This window comes from Diceros bicornis, unplaced genomic scaffold (assembly GCF_020826845.1).
Source record: "Diceros bicornis minor isolate mBicDic1 unplaced genomic scaffold, mDicBic1.mat.cur scaffold_117_ctg1, whole genome shotgun sequence".
Lineage (NCBI taxonomy): Eukaryota > Metazoa > Chordata > Mammalia > Perissodactyla > Rhinocerotidae > Diceros > Diceros bicornis.
In genome coordinates, this window is record NW_026691040.1 from 1173359 (window position 1) to 1194245 (window position 20887).

Below are 20887 nucleotides of genomic sequence, written 5' to 3' on the forward strand. Positions count from 1 at the left end.
AGGTATTTTTTGATTTCTTCTTTGATTTCGTCATTGACTCAATTGTTGTTCAGTAGCATTTTGTTTAATCTCCACGTATGTGTGGCTTTTCTGATTTTCTTCCTATAGTTGATTTCTAGTTTCATCCTGTTGTGGTCAGAAAAGATACTTGGTATTATTTCAATCTTCTTAAATTATGGAGACTTGTTTTGTGGCCTAATATGTGATCAGTCCTGGAGAATGTTCCATGTGCATTTGAAAAGAACGTGTATTCTTCGGTTTTTGGATGGAATGCTCTGTATATATCTACTAGGTCCCTCTGTTCTAGTGTGTCATTTAAGGCCAATGTTTCCCTATTGATCTTCTGTTTGGATGATCTATCCATTGGTGTAAGTGGACTGTTAAAGTCCCCTACTATTATTGTGTTACTGTCTATTTCTCTTTTTATGTCTGTTAATAATTGCTTTATATATTTAGGTGGGTGCATAGATATTTAGAAGTGTTACATCCTCTTGTTGGATTGCTCCCTTGATCATTATGTAATGCCCTTCTTTGTCTCTTTTACAGTTTTTGTTTTAAAGTCTATTTTGTCTGATATGAGTATTGCTACCCCAACTTTCTTTTCATTGCCATTTGCGTGGAGTATCTTTTACCATCCCTTCACTTTCAGTTTGTGAGTGTCTTTAGGTCTGAAGTGTGTCTCTTGTATGCAGCATGTATATGGGTCTTGTTGTTTTATCCAATCAGCCACCCTATGCCTTTTAATTGGAGCATTTAGTCCATTGATGTTTAAAGCCTTACTATAAATTCTTTAAGGACATTGTATGATTAGTTAATCCTGTATATTTTCTACAAGACACTAACTTCATACTGGGAAAATTAAGGAATCAATTTCAGGAAAGTCGAATTTTGGTCTACATAAATTAGCTTTCATGACAATACTGAAAGTGATTTCTCTGTGTAGTGCAAGTGTGATTGAAAAAATGACAATTGCATCCTAGCTGTGTACGACATAGAATTCTTGTAAAGTTGTTCTTTGGTTTGTAATTGTAGTGTTGTTTCTCTGTCTTTTTGATTCACTGTCAATATCATTGCTCAAAATAACAGCAATGAAACCAACCACATTCCCATTGGGCATAATTAAGTCTGCCATTGTAGTTTATGAACATGTTACAACAATGCCGTATCTTTTACTGTTGTGATTCATCAAGTACCTGTTTATAGCTCTGTCATTTCTTTCATTATATGTTAGCTTTTGAGTAAATTTCTGTCATTTATTCTACAGCCAAGACTAACCCAGTGAGGTAGTTTGGAAGCAACCATTCTTTCAGAACTGATAGCTTGGCTTTGTTCTAAGACATTAGTTGGTGACATTTTTGCAATAAATGTTTTATTACTCTTGAGTGATGTTGTTGAAGTTTGATTAAAAGTCAAGGACCCTGTCAAATAAAGAAGGCTTTCTGTGGGGCTGAAAATAGAGTGTGTTACCCAGGAAGCTTAAGATAAAGCATAAACTCTTTCGGAACAGATTAGAATCACGTTGTGTGAGTTAAAATCATGTGTTATATGAAAGTTACAAGAAGATAAGTGTGTCTGTTTGAATGAAATGTTTGAGGACAATCAGTCTAGTGTGTGTATATTCCACAAACTCATGTTTGTGTGAAATATAAGGTTTTAGAAACTTTGTAACAATTCTCCACAGTATACATGTCAGCAACACTACTGCCTATGGATAGAAGAGAGAATGAATTCAATAGCTTTGCCTCAGGTCAGCCACCTAACACAGAAGTTGGTGATTAAGAAAACATTTTTAACATCTTACCTTTAGGAAGGATCTGTGCTAATTTCCTCATTTTTCATATCATCTTTAGATGCTGCCCAAGATGATTAATTCAGGGCTGGAAATTTAACTATGTAATTTAAAGCCATAGAGGCAACCACTGGGCTAACTCAAATAAGTAGTATAAGGTGAAGGGGAGACAGATAGATGAAGTAAGGTAGGTGCCCTCTCCTCATCTCTCATGGTGAGGAAACGAGGGGAACTTTCAGGCCTTTATAAGTAAAGAGAGACAAATAAACATATTATGAAGAAGGTAACCAGTAAAATAACTGAAAATAAAAACTGTTGAAATACCTGTTTTTAGGAGTATGGGGCTAGAAGGTCAGATTTGAGAAAAAAGACCTTACCTTTTCACTCTTAACTTTCGTATTGTTTGAATTTATTTTTTCATGTGTATCTTGTATCTTTAGAAAACAAACTCTCCTTTGTGTTTCCATTCCCCATTCTCATGGTCTATACGTTTTATATTCACATGAAGCTTTACCCAAATCTCAAATCGCTTAAATCCTTCCATCTTTCGATAAGAATGAGCCATCTTGTATGACCTTCAGAGCATTTTCACTGGGTTTTGTGCCCATGCCAGTCGTCTGGGTGGGACCGTCTACACTGTGCCTACACTGGCAGTTTGAGGGCTTATTGGAATAAAATAGCTGTTATAGAATGTGATTCCAAAGGTTAGAACAAAGATCTTCATGCAAATGTAAGAAGAAGAGAACAATCAGAGTTGTTCAAAGATGGGATAAATTACTTCGAGAGGGGCTGAAGACCTGTCACTGGAAGGTTCGGCTTAGGGTCAGTGGCATTACCATCATTCATACAGTGGAAAGTGAGATAAAATTGTGGCTGAATTTCTGCCTTATCCAGGTACAAGGCACATGCAGGGAATCTTCTCTTTTTTTCTTTCAATATGTAGAAGAGGATGTAGTGAAGAGCCTCTAGGGTAGTGTTTCTCCATGTATCATCCATAGACCCCCTAAATGAGAATCAATGTGGAATGTTTGGAAGTTTCTGGGCCCCCAAATGTACATGTACATTCCTCAGAGCCTTTTGAGTCCTGGGAATCTTAACTTTTTTTTTTTTTTTTTTAATGTTTTAATGGTTTCTAACATTGTGAAATTTGGGGTTGTACATTTTTGTTTGTCCATCACCATATATATGACTCCCTTCACCCCTTGTGCCCACCCCCCACCCCCCACCCCCACCCCCACCCCCACCGCCCCTGGTAACCACGGTCCAATTTTCTCTGTCCATGTGTTGGTTTATATTCCACATATGAGTGAGATCATACAGTGTTTGTCTTTCTCTTTCTGGCTTATTTCGCTTAACATAATACGCTCCAGGCCCATCCATGTTGTTGCAAATGGGACGATTTTGTCTTTTTTTATGGCCGAGTAGTATTCCATTGTATATATATACCACATTTTCTTAATCCAATCGTCAGTCGAGGGACACTTAGGTTGCTTCCACTTCTTGGCTATGGTGAATAATGCTGCAATGCACATAGGGGTGCATAAGCCTCTTTGGATTGTTGATTTCAGGTGCGTTGGATAGATTCCCAGTAGTGGGATGGCTGGATCATAGGGCATCTCTATTTTTAATTCTTTGAGGAATCTGCATACCGTTTTCCATAGAGGCTGCACCAATTTGCATTCCCACCAGCTGTGTACGAGGGTTCCTGTTTCTCCACATCCTCTCCAACATTTGTTGTTTTTTTGTCTTGGTGATTATGGCCATTCTAACGGGCGTGAGGTGGTATCTTAGTGTTGTTTTGATTTGCATTTCCCTGATGATTAGTGATGTTGAGCATCTTTTCATGTGCCTGTTGGCCATCTGTATATCTTCCTTGGAGAAGTGTCTGTTCATTTCCTCTGCCCATTTTTTGATCGGGTTGTTTGTTTTTTTGTTGTTCAATTGTGTGAGTTCTTTATATATTATGGAGATCAACCCCTTGTCTGATGTATGTTTTGCAAATATTCTCTCCCAGCTGGTTGGTTGTCTGTTCATCTTGATTCTGGTTTCATTTGTCTGTTCATCTTGATTCTGGTTTCATTTGTCTTATAAAAGCTCTTTAATCTGATAAAGTCCCACTTGTTTATTTTTTCTTTAGTTTCCCTAGTCTGGGTAGGCATGTCATCCGAAAAGATTGGGAATCTTAACTTTTAATAAGCTCCCCCAGGTGGTTCTGGTGCCCGCTAAGGTGTGAGAGTCTGTGCGTGAAAAGCAGAAACACATACAAAATTTGTGCCAGATAAATATGCTTCAAGAATGTGGCTCTTACGTGACCATCACAATGTGTGCAATGAAATAGCGTCTGGGGAGGAGAAGGTCAATGCCAAGATTTAAAAAAAAATTGTGTCCATTGTGTTTTTATAGTTTTATCTCCTCTCTTCATTTGACGTTATTTTCCTTTCACTTCATGCTATAGCGGTAGTGATGAATGCTGATGACGCAATAGTTAATCTAACCCCAGGCATTCATTTTCAGGTAATTATTTGAAACCAGAACAGCACTTAACAGCACCGACTTACCTGTTTGGGAGATTAACTAATTAAAAGCTCAAGCAAGACAGGTTTTTTTTCCCTAAACTGGTTAAGAGGAAGGAAATTAAAAAAAAGAATATTTACCTTCTGGTACTTTTCTGCCACGATTTTATAGTCTTAAAATACGGAGGGTGTTTTTGATTTCTCTGTTTTGAAAAATAGGATGGCAGATTCATATGAAATGGTGGGGGAGGCACAATTGCAAAATGAGTCATATGTATTTAGCCATATTTATTTAGAAAGATGCGGTAGATGGGGGCAATGTTTTAGACAAATTATCCAGATGATTAAGGGAAAACAAAGAAAAATTGTAAGTTTCATTAGCTAGGTATATTTTTTATACTGTCTCAAACCAATATACTTTGTGGACTGTAAATTTTAGTCCAAATTATCATTGGTCTAATAAGAGAGATTAATGAGCTGTATGCTATAGGACGAGTAATCACTCTATTGATGATTCAAAAAGAAATGCCACCATCTTGTTGTTGATACAGTGAGAGAAGATTTATTTTATTTCTTTTTTCTTTTTTTTTAGCTTGAGACAACCATCAAATCAAACCTCAGTATATTTTCCACAGTCTCACCCTTGGCCAGGTCAGTATTGAAAATGTGTCTTCCTGAGAGCCCTTGTTGCACTTGGGTGCCCGTTTACTTTTGACGCTGTGTAGAGATACATCAAAACCATCTTTTTTAAAGCAAAATCCATTTCAAACGAGTCTCCTATCTTTAAAAGTTTCCAGCCATCTTAACTGTCTAAGAAAAACTGAAATACCTGATATGGACGGCAAGATTTTGGCTAAATTTCACAGATTATTAATCTTATGATGTTCACTCATATACTCCAGGTAGTTTGGTTGCACTTTCCCTTTTCAAATGCGCTTTTAAACTGTGTAATGTCGCTCCGCTGTCTCCACAGAGCTGGCTGTGATATCGTTGTGTGTGAAATGATCCTGTTTATAGTTGGATGTCATCTTGTTAAATCTGGGACGTGATTAGGGGTTTTTCTGGTTTGAGAAACGTTACGATATTGTGACTATTGCCATTCATTATGTAGGTTATATCCCTTTTTTCTTTTCCTTTGAAATGAAAAGATGAGGGCTTTTAAAGTTATTCTTTAAGATGTTATGTGCTCTTTAGTAGAATCTGAAATGTAACTGTAATAAATATTCATCTGATCTACAGGACTTGCACACGGAGCTTATCACCATTTCAATTTCAAGCTTTCATTATATGCCGTTAGCACTGTCACATTGGACTGGCTCATTTTTCGCCCTTTGATAGTGACAACAAAAGATCTAGACCCGTTTTATATTTTGTAGTTATGTTCAGGCTTAGTAAAAAATCTTATAATATTCATTAATTCACGCATGCTTGTCTCATGGGGTAAGGTAACCGTATCATTTGCTTCAGTTCTCTTCCTTTTCTTGTTCAAATTCTGAAGCTCTTCTATTTCTAAATTCATTTTCTTTGGTACATCCAATTCTCTCCAGTACTCCCAGGAACAGCTGTGGGTGGTGATGGGCGATGTGTGGAGATAGTAATTCCACGCTCTGCACATCCCCCCGAGCAGCCTTATAAAACACGGGAAAGTACAGGAGAACTCTGTGGCAGATGGACTTTCAAATAGTATTCACCAAAATCTTTCCCTCTCATATCAAGAAACTTGAGCTATATACCCTACTTAGTATGCTGACATTTCACGGTTGACATCCTCATATATTTTCCCTTTCACTTGATGGGCAGGGATGGGAATAGGGGTGCCCTTTTCAAACAAAACAAGCTTTCGTTTTTAGCATCTGTGAGTGTTGACTACAGCAAATCTATTTGGCTGAATTCTACTTGTTTTCTAAATTCCTATGCTGTACACCTAATGAAGTGACTGCCAAGTGTTAGAAAAATGCTAGATAGTTCTCTAAGTGTTCCTTACCAGCTTGGCTCAACAATTGCAATATTCAAATATATATTTAGTTTAGAAATTGTTAAGAAAGGAATTTTATGCCATCTTTCCTTTCTTTTTCTCTCCAATAGTTGAGTATTTGTTTTATTGATTTAAAAACGTCACAGAAATTGGTGCTAAAAGAACTGTCGAACAGTCTGATGATATCAGATACCATGTTTAAAAAATCTTGACCTTGGAAAGCATTATCTAGTTTAATTTAGGTCCTGTGCTTTGAACTTATTTTTACTTTGTACTCAGGAATAATTAGATGACCAAGCAGTTTTCCCAAATAGAAAAAATGTTTTGCCAAAGAGATAGGGAATTGCACCTACATTTTCATCTTCTTTACACAAGGCAGTTTCAAATATCAAAAACTTTCAGCAGAAATATCACATCCTTGTTCTCAGTCCTGCAGTAAATTTGGTTACGGAAAATTTAATACAGTCTGTGTGGAGAGTCTGGAGATAAGTAAGTGTGTTGTTTCCTCTTGGGTAACTCTAAATTGTTTTCTTTAAACTTATGATTTAGCAGGTAATCCTCTAGGTGAACCTTGGCAATCTGGTTACACTGTGACGCCAGGCCCTCTGAAAACAGCAGGTGATTGGCTAGCTGCCTCACCATGTCCAGCTCTGGGCCTGGGGGAAAGAGACATGTGAACGTTTATGATGAATTTTAGTGTGAGGTTTATTTAGATCGGAAAGTAACCATGAATGGTCATAAGAGAAGTTTGGGGTTTAGGACCCATTAGTGAGTGGCAGTTTCGAAAATTTCACTTGTACAGGTAACCCCTGGTACCACCTCTCCTGCTTATTTGAAGGGGAGACAAATGCTTATGAAAGATTTAAGATTAACCTGTAGAAACAGAAAAATCTGTCCTCTGAGAAATAGAAAAGAATCTGTGATAGGCAAGGGTTCAAAACCAATGACCCTAACCATTTTGTGGCAGTAGAAAGTGGGCTTTGTTAGAAGTGATTGGGCACAGCAGGGGCAGGTTGTTATTTGTAAGAGTAGCTAACAGTTTTAGGTTCACAATTATATGCCAGACGCTGGCTCAGATGCTTCGTGTGTATAATCACATTTTATCCTTTTAACTACGTAAGGTAGAAGCTATTATTTCTTTTGTTACACTAGTGAGAGAATTGAGACTCAGAAAGATAATTGTAGAAGACAGAGTGATGGTTCCCCCAAATATGTGGTTTCCCCACATCCTAATCCCTGGAACTCATGAATATGTTGTTTTCCCAGGAAAATGAGGCTTTTCAGATGTGATTAAGGTTGAGGGCCTTGGGATCATCCTGGCTTATCTGGATGGGTCCATCCTCATCACATGAATCCTTAAAAGGGGGAGCACTTTTCCTGGCTGTGGTCAAAGATGCAGATGTGATGATAGAAGAGGGGTCAGAGAGATGAGAAATTATGGCTTTGAAGATGGAAGAAGGAGGCCATAAGCCAAGGAATTCAGGCACCCTATAGAAATTGGAGAATGCAAGGAAACACATTCTCCCCTAGAGACTTCAGACAGTGTCTTAGTTCATTTAGGCTGCTATAACAAAATACCACAGGCTGGGTGGCTTATAAATGACAGAAATGTATTTCTTATTCTTCTGAAGGCTGGAAGTCCAAGATCAGGGTGCCAGCATGGTCAAGTGAGGGGCCTGTTCCAGGTTCCAGACTTCTTGTTGTATCCTCATATGGCAGAAGAGTCTAGAGAGCTCTGTGGGGTTTCTTTTATAACAGCACTAGTCCTATTTATAAGGGCTTCACTCACATGATCTAAGCACCTCCCAAAAGCTCTGCCTCATTGATTGCATCACATTGGGCATTAGAATTTCCATATATGAATTTTGGGAGGACACAAACGTTCAGACCTTAGCAGAAAGGAACAGAGCATTGCAAATATCTTGATTTTAGTACAATGAGACCCATGTCAGACTTATAACCCCAAGAACTGTAAGATAATAAATTAGTGTTGTTTTAAGCCACTATATTTATAGTAATTTGTTATAACAACAGTAGAAAATTAAGACAGTAAGGTTATTTGTATTTATAGAAGGCCTGAGAAAGCCTCAGAATCCTTAGCAGGGCTGACAGAATGCATTTCTCTTCTGAAGCCAGTCAGTAAAGACTAGAGGAGGTGACTGCTACTACAGATGTGAAGAGAGCAACTCAATACTTGAAGAAACAATGAAAAATCAAGGAAACATGACACCACAAAAGGATCCCAATAATTTTCCAGTAACCAATCCCAAAGACATGAGTATCTGCAATTTATCTGACAAAAAAATAAAAATAGCTGGGTTAAGAAAGCTCCGTGAACCCCAAAAAAACCCAGAAACACAAAACACAGAAAGACAATTTGACAAAATTAGGAAAACAATAGGGGAACAAAATGAGAAGTTTAACAAAGATAAAAAGAATAAAGAAGAACCAAACAGAAATTCTGGAGCTGAAGAATATAATGAATGAAATGAAAAATACATTACGAAACATTAATAACAGAATGGATCAAGCATAAGAAAGAGTCTGCAAAATAAAAGACAGAAGCTTTGAAATTATCCAGTCACAGGAGAACAAAGAAAAAGGATGAAAAAGAGTGCAGAAGGCCTGTGGAAACATTGGGTACCATCAAGACAAGCAATCTGCAAATTATGGGACTCTTAGAAGGAGAGGAGAGGGAGCAGGGCATGGAAAGCTTATTTAAAGAAATAATGGCTGAGAACATCCTAAATTTGGGGATAGATTTGGATATCCAAGTTCATGAAGCTTATTGGTCCTCAAAAAAACTAAACGTTAAGAGATCTTCTCCAAGATACATTATAATAAAACTGTCAAAAATAAAAGACAGAGAAAATCTTAGAGGCAACAGGAGAAAAGAAGCTTGTCACTTACATGAGAATCCCCATAAGACTATCAGTAGATTTCTCAGCAGAAACCTTATAGGCCAGGAGAGAGTAGGATGATATATTGAAAGTACTGAAAGAAAAAAACTGCCAACAAAGAATACTTTATCTCACAAAGTGGTCCTATGAACCTAATGAATACTTAATATAAGAGGAAAATTGTGACTTCAAAAACATAAAAAGAGGGAAGAGTAACAGAGTAGAGTTTTTGTATGTGATCAAAGTTAAATTGTTATCAGCATAAAATAGACTTTTAGGTCTATAAGGTATTTTATGTAAGCCTCATGGTAACCACAAAGCAAAACCTACAATGGATTCACAAAAGGTGAAGAGAATCAATGTATACCACTATGGAAAATCATCAATTCACAAAGGAATACAGCAAGAGAGAAAGAAAGGAACAAGGGAAATACAAAACAGCCAAAAAACAATTAATAAGATGACATTAGTATGTCCTTATCTATCAGTAATTATTCTAAATGTAAGGGATTAAATTATCCAATCAAAAGGCATAGAGTTGGGGCCGGTTCCGTGGCTTAGCGGTTAAGTGCACGCGCTCTGCTAGTGGTGGCCCAGGTTCGGATCCCGGGCGGGCACCCACGCACCGCTTCTCCGGCCATACTGAGGCAGCGGCGTCCCACATACAGCAACTAGAAGGATGTGCAACTATGACATACAACTATCTACTGGGGCTTTGGGGAAAAAAAGGAGGAGGACTGGCAATAGATGTTAGCTCAGAGCCAGTCTTCCTCGGCAAAAAAGAGGAGGACTGGCATGAATGTTAGCTCAGGGCTGATCTTCCTTGGGAAAAAAAAAAAAAGGCATAGAATTGCTGAATGGGTAAAAAAACAAGATCCTACTATATGCTGCCTACAAGAGACTAACTTCAGAATTAAGGACACACATAGGCTCAAAGTGAAGAGATGGAAAGATATTCCATGCAAGTGGAAACCAAAAGGGAGCAGAGGTAACTATATTTATATCCAACAAAATAGACTTTAAGACAAAGATTGTAATAAGAGACAAAGAAGGTCATTATATAATGACAAATGGGTCAGATTATCAACAGGATATAACAATTATGAATATGTATATATACATCCACCATTGGAGCACCTAAACATATTAAGCAAATACTAACAGATCTGAAGGGAGAAATGGACAACAAGACGGTAATACTAAGGGATTTCAATACCCTGCTTTCAACAATGGGTAGATTATCCAGAGAGAAAATTGACGACGAAATGTTGGACTTGAACTATCTTTTAGATCAAATGGACTTAACAGACATATACAGGACATTCCTTCCCACAGCAGCAGAATACACATTCTTCTAAAGCACACATGGAACATCTCCAGGGTAGGTCACATGTTAGATCACAAAACAAGTCTTATCATTTAAAAAGATCAAAATCATACCAAGTATTTTTCCTGACCACAAAGGTTTGAAACTAGAAATCAATACCAGTAGGAAAACTGTAAAATTCACAAATATGTGGAGGTTAAACAATACACTCCTGAACAACCAATGGGTCAAAGATGAAATAAAAAAATATATTGAAACAAACAAAAATGGAATAACAATATATCAAAATTTATTCCCATAAATTTTGCAGCAAAAATTTAAAAAAAAAATTGCAGCAAAAGCAATTCTAAGATGGAAATTCATAGTGATGAATGACTATGTTAAGAAAAAATAAATATCTCAAATAAACAACCTAACATCACACCTCAAGGAACTAGAAAAACAACAACAAACTAAGCCAACAGTTAGCAGAAGGAAGGAAATAACAAAGATTAGGGCAGTAATAAATGAAATAGAGAGCAGAAAAACAATAGAAAAGATCAACAAAACTAAGAACTAGTTTTTTAAAAAGATGAACAAAATTGATAAACCTGTAGCTAGACTCATCAAAAAAAGAGAAGACTCACTAAATAAAACTAGAAACAAACAAGGAGATATAAAATATGATACCACAGAAATACAAAGGATCATAAGAGACTACTTGGAACAATTATATGCTAAGAAATTGGATAATGTAGGAGAAATGGACAAATTCCCCAAACATGCAACCTACCTGGACTGAATCATAAAGAAATAGAAAATCTGAACAGACCAGTAATAAGTAAAGAGATTGAATCAGTAACCAAAAATCCTCCCAACAAAGAAAATTCTTGAGCCAGATGGTTTCACTGGTGAGTTCTACTAAACATTTACAGAAGAATTAATGCAATCCTTCTCAAACTCTTCCCAAAAATCGAAGAGGAGGGAACCCTCTCAAACTCATTTTACGAGGCTACCATTACCCTGATACCAAAGCCAGATGAGGACACTTCAAAAAAAGAAAACTATATTCCTGATGAATATAAATGCAAAATTTTTTATCAAAATACTAGCAAACTGAATTCAACAGCATATTAAAAGGATCATACACAATGATCAAGTAGGCTTTATCCCTAAGATACAAGGATGGTTCGACATATGCAAATTAATAAATTTGATACACCACATTAATAGAATGAAAGCCAAAAATCATATGATCATCTCAATAGATGCAGAAAAAGCATTTGAAAGAATTCAACATCTTTCATGATAAAAACTATCAACAAATTGGGAATAGAAGGAACATACCTCAACATAATAAAGGCCATATATGACAAACCCATAACTAACATCATACTCGACAGTGAAAGGCCAAAAGCTTTTCCTCTAAGATCAGAAACAAGACGAGTGCCCCCTCTCACCATTGCTATTCAACTAGTACTGGAAGTCCTAGCCAGAGCAATCAGCAGATAAAGAAATAAAAGGCATCCAAGTCAGAAAAGAAGAAGTAAAATTGTTTCTGCTGGCAGATGACATGATCTGATATATAGAAAACTCTAAAGACTCCACCAAATAGCTGTTAGAACTAATAAATAAATTCAGTAAGGTTGCAGGATAGAAAATCAACACACAAAAAATGCATTTCTATACACTAACAATGAACTATCTGAAAAATAAATTTTAAAAAATCCGATTTACAGTTGCATCATAAACAATAAAACACTTAGCAATAAATTTAACCAAGGAAGTGAAAGATCTGCCCACTGAAAACTGTAAGACTTTGATGAAAGAAATTTCAAAAGACACAAATAAATGTGAATTTACCCCATGTTCATGGATCGGTAGAATTAATATGTTAAAATGTCCATACTACTCAAAGCAATATACAGATTCAATGCAATCCCTATCAAAATTCTAATAGCAGTTTTCACAGAAATAGAACAAACAATTCTAAAATTCATATGGAATCACAAAAGACCCTGAATAGCCAAAGCAATCCTAAGAAGAACAAAGCTGGAGGCATCCCATTTCCTAATTTCAAACTGTATTCCAAAACTATGGTAATCAAAACAGTATGAAACAGGGGCTGGCCCCATGGCTAGTGGTTAAGTTCAGCGTGCTCTGCTTTGGTGGCCCGGATTCGGTTCCCAGGTGCAGACCTGCACAGCTCATTGGTGGCCATGATGTGGAGGCATCCCCCATGCAAAATAGAGGAAGATTGGTACAGATGTTAGCTCAGGGTGAATCTTTCTCAAGCAAAAAGGGGAAGATTGGCAACAGATGTTAGCTCAGGGCGAGTCTTCCTCTGCAAAACAAAAACAAAACAGTATGAAACTGGTATAAAAATAGACACATAGACCAACGGAACAGAACAGAGAGCCCAGAAACAAACTATCTCATATGTGATCAACCATATTTGACAAGGGAGCCAAGAATACTCGATAGGGAAAGAATAGTCTCTTCATTAATCAGTGTTGTGAAAACTGGATAATCACATGCAGAAGACTGATACTGGACCCCTATCTTACATCACTCAAAAAAAATTAACTCAAAAGAAAGACTTAAACATGAGACCTGAAACCTAAATCTCCTAGAATAAAACAGGGAAAAAGTTCCTTTATGTTGGTCTTGGCAAAAATTTTTGGTTATGACAACAAAAGCACAAACAACAAAAGCAGAAATTAGTAAGTGGGACTACCTTAAACTAAAAAGCTTCTGCACAGCAAATGAAATAATTAACAAAATGAAAATACAACCTATTGATTGGGAGAAAATATTTACAAACCCTCTATGTAATATGGGGTTAATATCCAAAATATGTAAGAAACTCCTAAACTCAATAGCAAAAAAACAACAATCTGATTAAAAAGTAAGCAGGGGACTTGAATAGACATTTTTCCAAAGAAGACATACAAATAGCTAACAGGGACACAAAAAGATGCTCAACATCACTAATCATCAGAGAAATGCATGTCAAACCACAGTGAGATATCACCTCACATCTGTTAGAATGACTATAATGAAAAAGATAAGAGATAAGTGTTAGTGAGGATGTGGAGAAAAGGGAACCCTCTGGCACTCTTGGTGGGGATGTCAGCTGGCACAGCCACTGTGGAAAACAGTATGTAGGTTCCTCAAAAAATCCTAAATAGAAGTACTATATGTTCCAACAATCCCGCTTCTCTTGATTTATGGCCAAAGCTAATGAAATCAGGATCTTGAAGAGATATCTGTATTCTTATGTTCCTTGCAGTATTATTCCCAATAGCCAAGACATGATACCAACCTAAGTGTCCATCTACCAATGAATGGGTAAAGAAGATGTGGCATATATATATATATGTAATGAGATATTTTATATATAATATATAAATAATATATAATATAATATATATAAATATAGATATATTTATATGTAATGGGATATTATTCAGCCATGAGAAAGAAAGATTTCTGCCATTTGTGAAAACATGGATGGAACTTGAGGGCTTTATGGTAAGTGAAATATCAGACGAAGGAAGACAAATTCTGCATGATCTCACCTGTATGTGAAATATAAAAAAAACAAACTCAGAGCAGAGAGTAGAATGGTGGCTGCCAGGGGCTGGGGGATGGGGAAAATGGGGAGATGTTGGTCCAAGTGTACAAACTTCCAGTTATAAGATGAATGGTTCTGGGGATATGATGTACATCATAGTGACTATAATTAACAATTTTATATTATATACTTGAAAGTTTCTGTGAGAGTAGATCTTAAATGTTCTTACCTCTAAAATAAAAGGATAATTACGTGAGGTCATAGAGACGTTAACTAACCCTATTGTGGTAATCATTTTGCAAATTATACGTGTATCAAATCATCACATGGAACACCTTAAATGAATACAATGTTATATGTCAATTATATTTCAATAAAGCTGGAAAAAAGATTTGTTGAATAAACAATCAAATAAATAAATAAATAAAAGACATTGTTACAAGGGGGATAAAAACGTTTAATGAGTGCCTGCTGTATGCCAGGCATGGGGCTTGGTGCTGGGTAGGTGGTATGATACATTGACATACAAAACAGTCATGGTTCTTGCCTTTTTGAAATATTCTTTTGTTGAAGACATTAAAAAAATATGAAAACAAGGAAGTGGACCACTAAATATCATCATTACAATTGTGATAAGTTATGGGGCATATAAATGTATGAATTATGAAAGAATAAGATAGTAACTGTGATGAACTTCCTTTAAATGGTTCGGGAAGTCTTCTCTGAAGACGTAATGTTTATATGGAGACTGTGTTTAAACTGAGAAGCACAGAAAAAGCCAGCCCTTAGGAAACTGGAAAGAGTGTTAGGCATAGAGTGGGGCCTGTGCTAATATCCCAAGGAAGGAGACAGCTGGTTAGTGTGCTCATAGAACTGGGAAAAGGCCCTAGTAACTGGAGGAGAGTGAGCTGGAAAGAAGACGCAAGATGAGGTTGAAGTCATGAGCCAGATCAGGCGGAGCTTTGCAGGCCACGCATAGGAGTGTGGATTTTATTGTAGCCACGTAGCCACTAGAAGAAGCCATAAAAGAGTTTGTAAAGCAAGGAATGATTTGAATTGACTTATGCCTTACGAAAATTTGATATGCAGAGAATGGATTGGAGAGGACATGAGTTGAAGCCGGGAGATGAAGACGACTGTAATCCATGACACAACAGATACCCACTCCTCCTTCCTGGTCTGCTCAAGTTTAGTGAATGTCTCCTCCTGAAAGAGATTATGCACGATCATTTTCTCTAGAAAAATGCAGAGGGGCTGCATTACACCTGCATTATCTTTTTTTTTTTTTTTTTTGTGAGGAAGATCAGCCCTGAGCTAACATCCATGCCAATCCTCCTCTATTTGCTAAGGAAGACCGGCCCTGAGCTAACATGTATTGCCGATCCTCCTTTTTTTTTTTTCTTTCCCTTTTTCTCCCCAAAGCCCCAGTAGATAGTTGTATGTTATAGTTGCACATCCTGCTAGTTGCCGTATGTGGGATGCTGCCTCAGCATGGCTGGACAAGCGGTGGGTCGGTGCGCGCCCGGGATCCGAACCCGGGCCGTCAGTAGCAGAGCGTGGGACTTAACCGCTAAGCCACGGGGTGGCCCCCACCTGCATTATCTTTTAGTCAAGATTCCAACTGCCAAAATATGAACTCCTTAAATGACTGGACATAAACAACAAAGATTTCTGTCAGCCTTGATATCATACTAAAATTTACCTTCTCTGCATAGACATTTGCATATTTTTTCCCAAAATTTGGTTGTGTGATTTGGGGGCAAGTATTAATCTAATCTGTGAGTTGGAAAGCTACCATATGGAGAAATAACTTCTTCAGTATCACAGCTTATATGAGAGCTGTTTTAAATATCTTCTTCTGACTCTTATTATAAAATTCGGGATAAATAGCCAAGTTTATTAGGTATGAAATTGTGTCTGCTACAGATCTAATGTTTCTACATATTCCTGTTACCTCAGATGATGAACTCACCTCTATATAAGAAGCTCTATTTTGCTCTGAAGATATTACATGAAATTCAAAAGATGCCAAAAATATAAGCGAATGCAAGTTCTAATTTCGTTTTTGAGTTAAAAAACCATCACTAGTGCCAAACTCGACAATAATGACAAGCTAAGTCTTTATACAGAAGAAAAAAAATTCTTTAGGAAATTAAAAAGCTAATCATCTTACAACAATAAACACTTACCCACATTGTTTATACATAGTATTCTGCTTGTTAAAGAGATTTTAAGAGTCTACATTAGTGTGTAGAGTTAGTGCAGTGTTGGTGAATTAGAGTTGCTAACTACTTGAATTGCCAACTGTGCATTTTGGTAGATTTTTGCCTTGAATGCTAATGTGGTCTTTTAAGTATCATTTTGATGAATTTTATTGTTACATTAGACACAGTCTGGTTTTTCCAATCAGTCACGTCCGCTTCATCGTCAACATTAAATATGACCAGAGGTAAACATTATTGAAAACTGTGCCTCTAACTGCTGTTTTACAACGGCGTAATTTTGTTTTTATTTCCTTTGATTTTATGCTGATATGGGTTTCAGCAGTATTTGCCTGCAGCCTCTTTCAACCTTTCTTTTTAATTAAAAAGCCTAATTGGGAGTAATAAAACTTCCAATTAAGCCTTTTAAATAAAAATTGAAAGCTGAAAGTGGCTGTGGCTGCAGATAGAGGCCTGTGCTGACATTTTCATTACTGCAATACAATTTGTGTTTCCAGGTGCAACTTGAGACCTGTTGAGTTAGGAGATGTGGACTTTGAGAGAGTTACTCAAACAGATCATTATTTGGTTAAACATCCATGTTTTTTTGAGGGGTGTTGTTTTCTGAGGCAGAAAGGATACTGAAAGGGAGCTGAAATCAATCATCATCCTGGACGGTTCATTCGATAAGAATTTCAGTAATATTGCACTTTTAACAAAAAAAAGTAAGAGATTCTAGTATTCGAATAAAAAGGTAAAATATTTTAGCTTATTTGTTATTTTCATTTAGGTATAAAATAATCTAAAAGATTTTGGCTTGCTTTATTTTCTTTCATGTCTTGCATTAGAGAAATGTACTAGAAAAAGCCTGCAATGGAGTCTAGGATTACACAGTGTCTAATCGGACAGATTGGAGCATAATTTGCTGATCCTTATATACTAATTGAATAATAAAAGACTCAAACTTTTTATACTATTTGAAATGTGTGACTTCCTCCAATTTTCTTGTTTATATATCAAACTTTAATTCCTGTTAGCCTGTAGTATCATATATGCTTGGGGGCAGGAGGGAGGGGTATGGTTGGGAGTTGGATCAGGCAGGAGGGGTATTTTAGCTTTGCTTCATCATTGGCTCTTAGTTGATTTCATGTAATTTGGAAAGGTTAAAGGAGGGAAACTTTCTATGTCTCAATGTCTCAGTTAAGTAAAATATTATTTTAATTCAAATTTTTATCTTTTTAAATCTATGGTCACTATTTATGCCTATTTTTAAAATTCAGTTTTGTTGTTTATTTTCTTATACAGGTAGCACTTGCTGCTTACAGAAAAATTGGAATGTATTAAAAATAAAAATAATACATAATTTTACCTCAAATCACAGTTAACATATTTGGTATATTTTTGTCCAGTTTTTTTCGTTTAATGCATTCTTTCTACATACAGGCCTACACACAGAGGCGAAAATAATATAACTGGGATTATATTATTATAATGTTCTATTTATTCCTTTTTTTCACTTAATATTGTATCTAAGCATTTCCCATTTTTAAAAGACGTATATGTCTATCCTAATTTATTTGACCAGTTTCCAATTTTTGGACATTTGGGATTGAAAGGCTGAATACCATAGCAGGTTAGAGCTTGAATTTTGGAGTCATGCTGTCTGGATTCAATTCTTGGTTCCAAAATCTACGAGCTATGTGATCTCAGGCAATTTCCTTTTCTGAGCTCTTTTTTCCCTCCTGCATAAAGTGCAGAAAAGCATATTATGCATCTCAGGGATAGATATGAAGATTATATGGGTTATCTATGTAAAAGTGCCGTGGCGCATAGTAAACACTACATAAGTATTAACCGTTATTATTTCTAATTATTTTCCATTTTCAATAATCTATGCATTTCAAATAATCTAATAATATTTTTACTTGGTTAGATTTGGCAAAATTAACTCATTCTTTGTTATCTTTAGTCGTACTAGATCAGATGCTTCTAGAAAGATTTATTTAGGTCTTTGATTATTCTCAGGAAAGTTTGGGAGCTTCCTTCCTATGGGACCACATATTTATTGTTAGGATTATTCTCAGATATTTTATATTGTTTTTGATAGCTATTATAAGTGAAATCTTTCTTCTCCATTGCACTTTTCAATATGCTTGTTATTTGTTTGCCAGTTGTTGATCTTTAGATATCTATCCACTGAAAATTTGCTATACTTTTAGTAATAATTGAAACTACATATTACTTTAATACATAAGGGGTATCTCAGTAAAATTGTTTCCAAGCTTTTTCAAAAATTTATATTTTGATAGATTTTTTTCTTTTCTTACCTGAATATTATTCTATTTAGGTTGCTGTTTTTCTTTGAGTAAATTTTGTAATTTAATATTTTTTTTTGCAGAAAATTATCTATTTCACAAATTTCTTTTCAAATATCTTAACATATAATTTTGCATTTAATTCACTGGTAATTTAAAATAACAGCCCTTTTATTTATTAGCAGATCCCTTTTTCCATGTTTAAGTTATTTACTTCAATCTTTTATTCTTGAGCAGATTTTCTAGAGATTTATTAACAATATTTTTTTACAGAAAATATAAGCCCTTTGATTCATTTATTGTTTTCCTTTTGTTTCAAATTTACTTTTACTCTTATTTTTTAAAACTTAATTATTTTTGTAATTTCTCCAGGTCAATGATTAGCTTATTTTTAAAAAGTTAGACAATATACTTATTATAAATTTGTCTCTGAATATAGCTTTGCTTGCATTTAGTGCATTTTTTCATACATTTTTCTTTTTTTCCTCATGTTTTGTATGTTCCTAAATTTTAGAAAAGTGTCTTTTTGACTCTAATATTATGTAAATTGTGCTGTTATAATTTTCTCATCGTTTCTTCTCTTGGCTTTTGAACCACTGTGGCAGTTTCCTTCATCTGTGTCTTCTTGTCACACCACGCTCCAGACTGCTGCTAGGAGTATCTTTCTAAAAGCAATATATTCTTCCCAATAAATGTTGTTTAAGGGTACAAACTTCCAAGTAGTAGATAAATAAATCCTGGAAATAGGATGCACAGCATAGTCATTATAGTCAACAATCTGCATTATAAAATTCAAAGTTGGTAAGAGACTAGATCATAATTGTTCTCACTACAAAAAAGAAATGATAATTATGTGACAGGATTAGGTGTTAGGTGTCAGACGTTAGCTAACACGATGGTGGTAATTATGTTGTGATACATAAATATATCAAATTAACACATTGTACACCTTAAATTGACACAGTGTTATATGTCAATTATATATCACTAAAAAAAACAAAAGCAATACACTCTTTTCTCCGCTCTCTACTTTATATGCTGTAAAGTCAACATCCTTATTAGGACCTCTTTAATTTAGCCCCAACCTTCACCTGTAATTCTCATCTGCCATTTTGTCCCCAACACCTCCTGAAAATCCTCTCACCATTTATATTGTGTGACTCCCTTTATTTGGTTACTTATGCTTTTCCTCAACTTCTCTGGTCATATCCTTTGTTGTGTGTAGCATCTTCTGTATAACTTCTCCTTTATCCTCGGTCAAATTCAGCCGTTTCTCCTGGGTGCTCTCAGAGAGTTTAGAAGCCATTCTGATATAGCACTCACCATATTCTGCAGGCATGATTTCCCTCCATGCTTGTCTCCCACAGTTGAATGTTGATAAACACACAGAACAAGTCATCTTGATTTTTATATTACTGTTACATTTAGTTGTTAAAGTACTTCTATGAATTAAATGTTGTTATCTATTTTTGAAGATGAATAAATTGAGAATCTGAGAAGTTAAATCATATTTCCAAAGTCACAGAACTAGTCAATAATGTAGGATATTAATTAATCCAAATTTGTATCTACTGCACTAATGTTTCACAAGCTTTGACAAAAATATCTCCTCACGGTCAAAGAAATGTAAGGGTGGAAGGCAGCATCTGAGGGCATAGCCTGAAATAGCTCAACACAAGGACATACTTATTTGAAGTGCTTTCTTTCATATTAAGCATCATTAGTTTAGTTCTACTCTAAAATATATTCATATATGTTTCAATATAAAGCAATATTTTATTATTCTCCATTAGGATAAATAATCATCCTTTACCTAGTTTTGATACTTCATTGTAGATCCAATTCTATGCTGATCTATCACATTATGATTGTTAGGCTGAATTATAAAGAGACGAAGCCACATTTTAAATTCACCATTGATGCAATTTTTTTTACATTAATCTAGACTTCCATAAAAGTACAGATACAAATAACAACTGGTTCACCCTTAGGTCACTGAAGAGGACACACCCAGAATGCTCCTAAAAAGGTGGTGTGGTGCAAAGTTTTAAAACTATTCTTAGTGGAAATTTCTATATACTTATCATCTGATTGAGACATTAGACCAACTTTTTATATGGTGAACTGAAAAATTATTTGAGCTCTAGCTTTTTTTTTGTTCTAGGAAAAATAATGTCAAGGAGATTTTTTAATGAAAATAAGATTCTTAATTTTATCATTAATACTGGGTCAAACAACTTACAGTGCCTGCAATCAACTTTGTCAAATTCTTTAACTTCATTTTTGCTCTAGTAATCATGTGTTTTGCAGT

General features: G+C 35.6%; 1 long non-coding RNA gene across 2 annotated transcripts in view; it reads left to right on the forward strand.

Moving 5' to 3' along the window:
- Positions 1-4866: 4866 nt before the first annotated feature.
- The window catches only part of LOC131402498 (uncharacterized), a 46178-nt gene continuing 30157 nt past the window's right edge, over positions 4867-20887 (forward strand). The window contains exon 1 of one of the 2 annotated variants that reach the window (XR_009218718.1): positions 4867-4953. This is a non-coding gene — a long non-coding RNA (uncharacterized LOC131402498). The remainder of the gene's footprint in view (positions 4954-20887) is intronic. The other variant, XR_009218719.1, reaches the window with a different exon arrangement.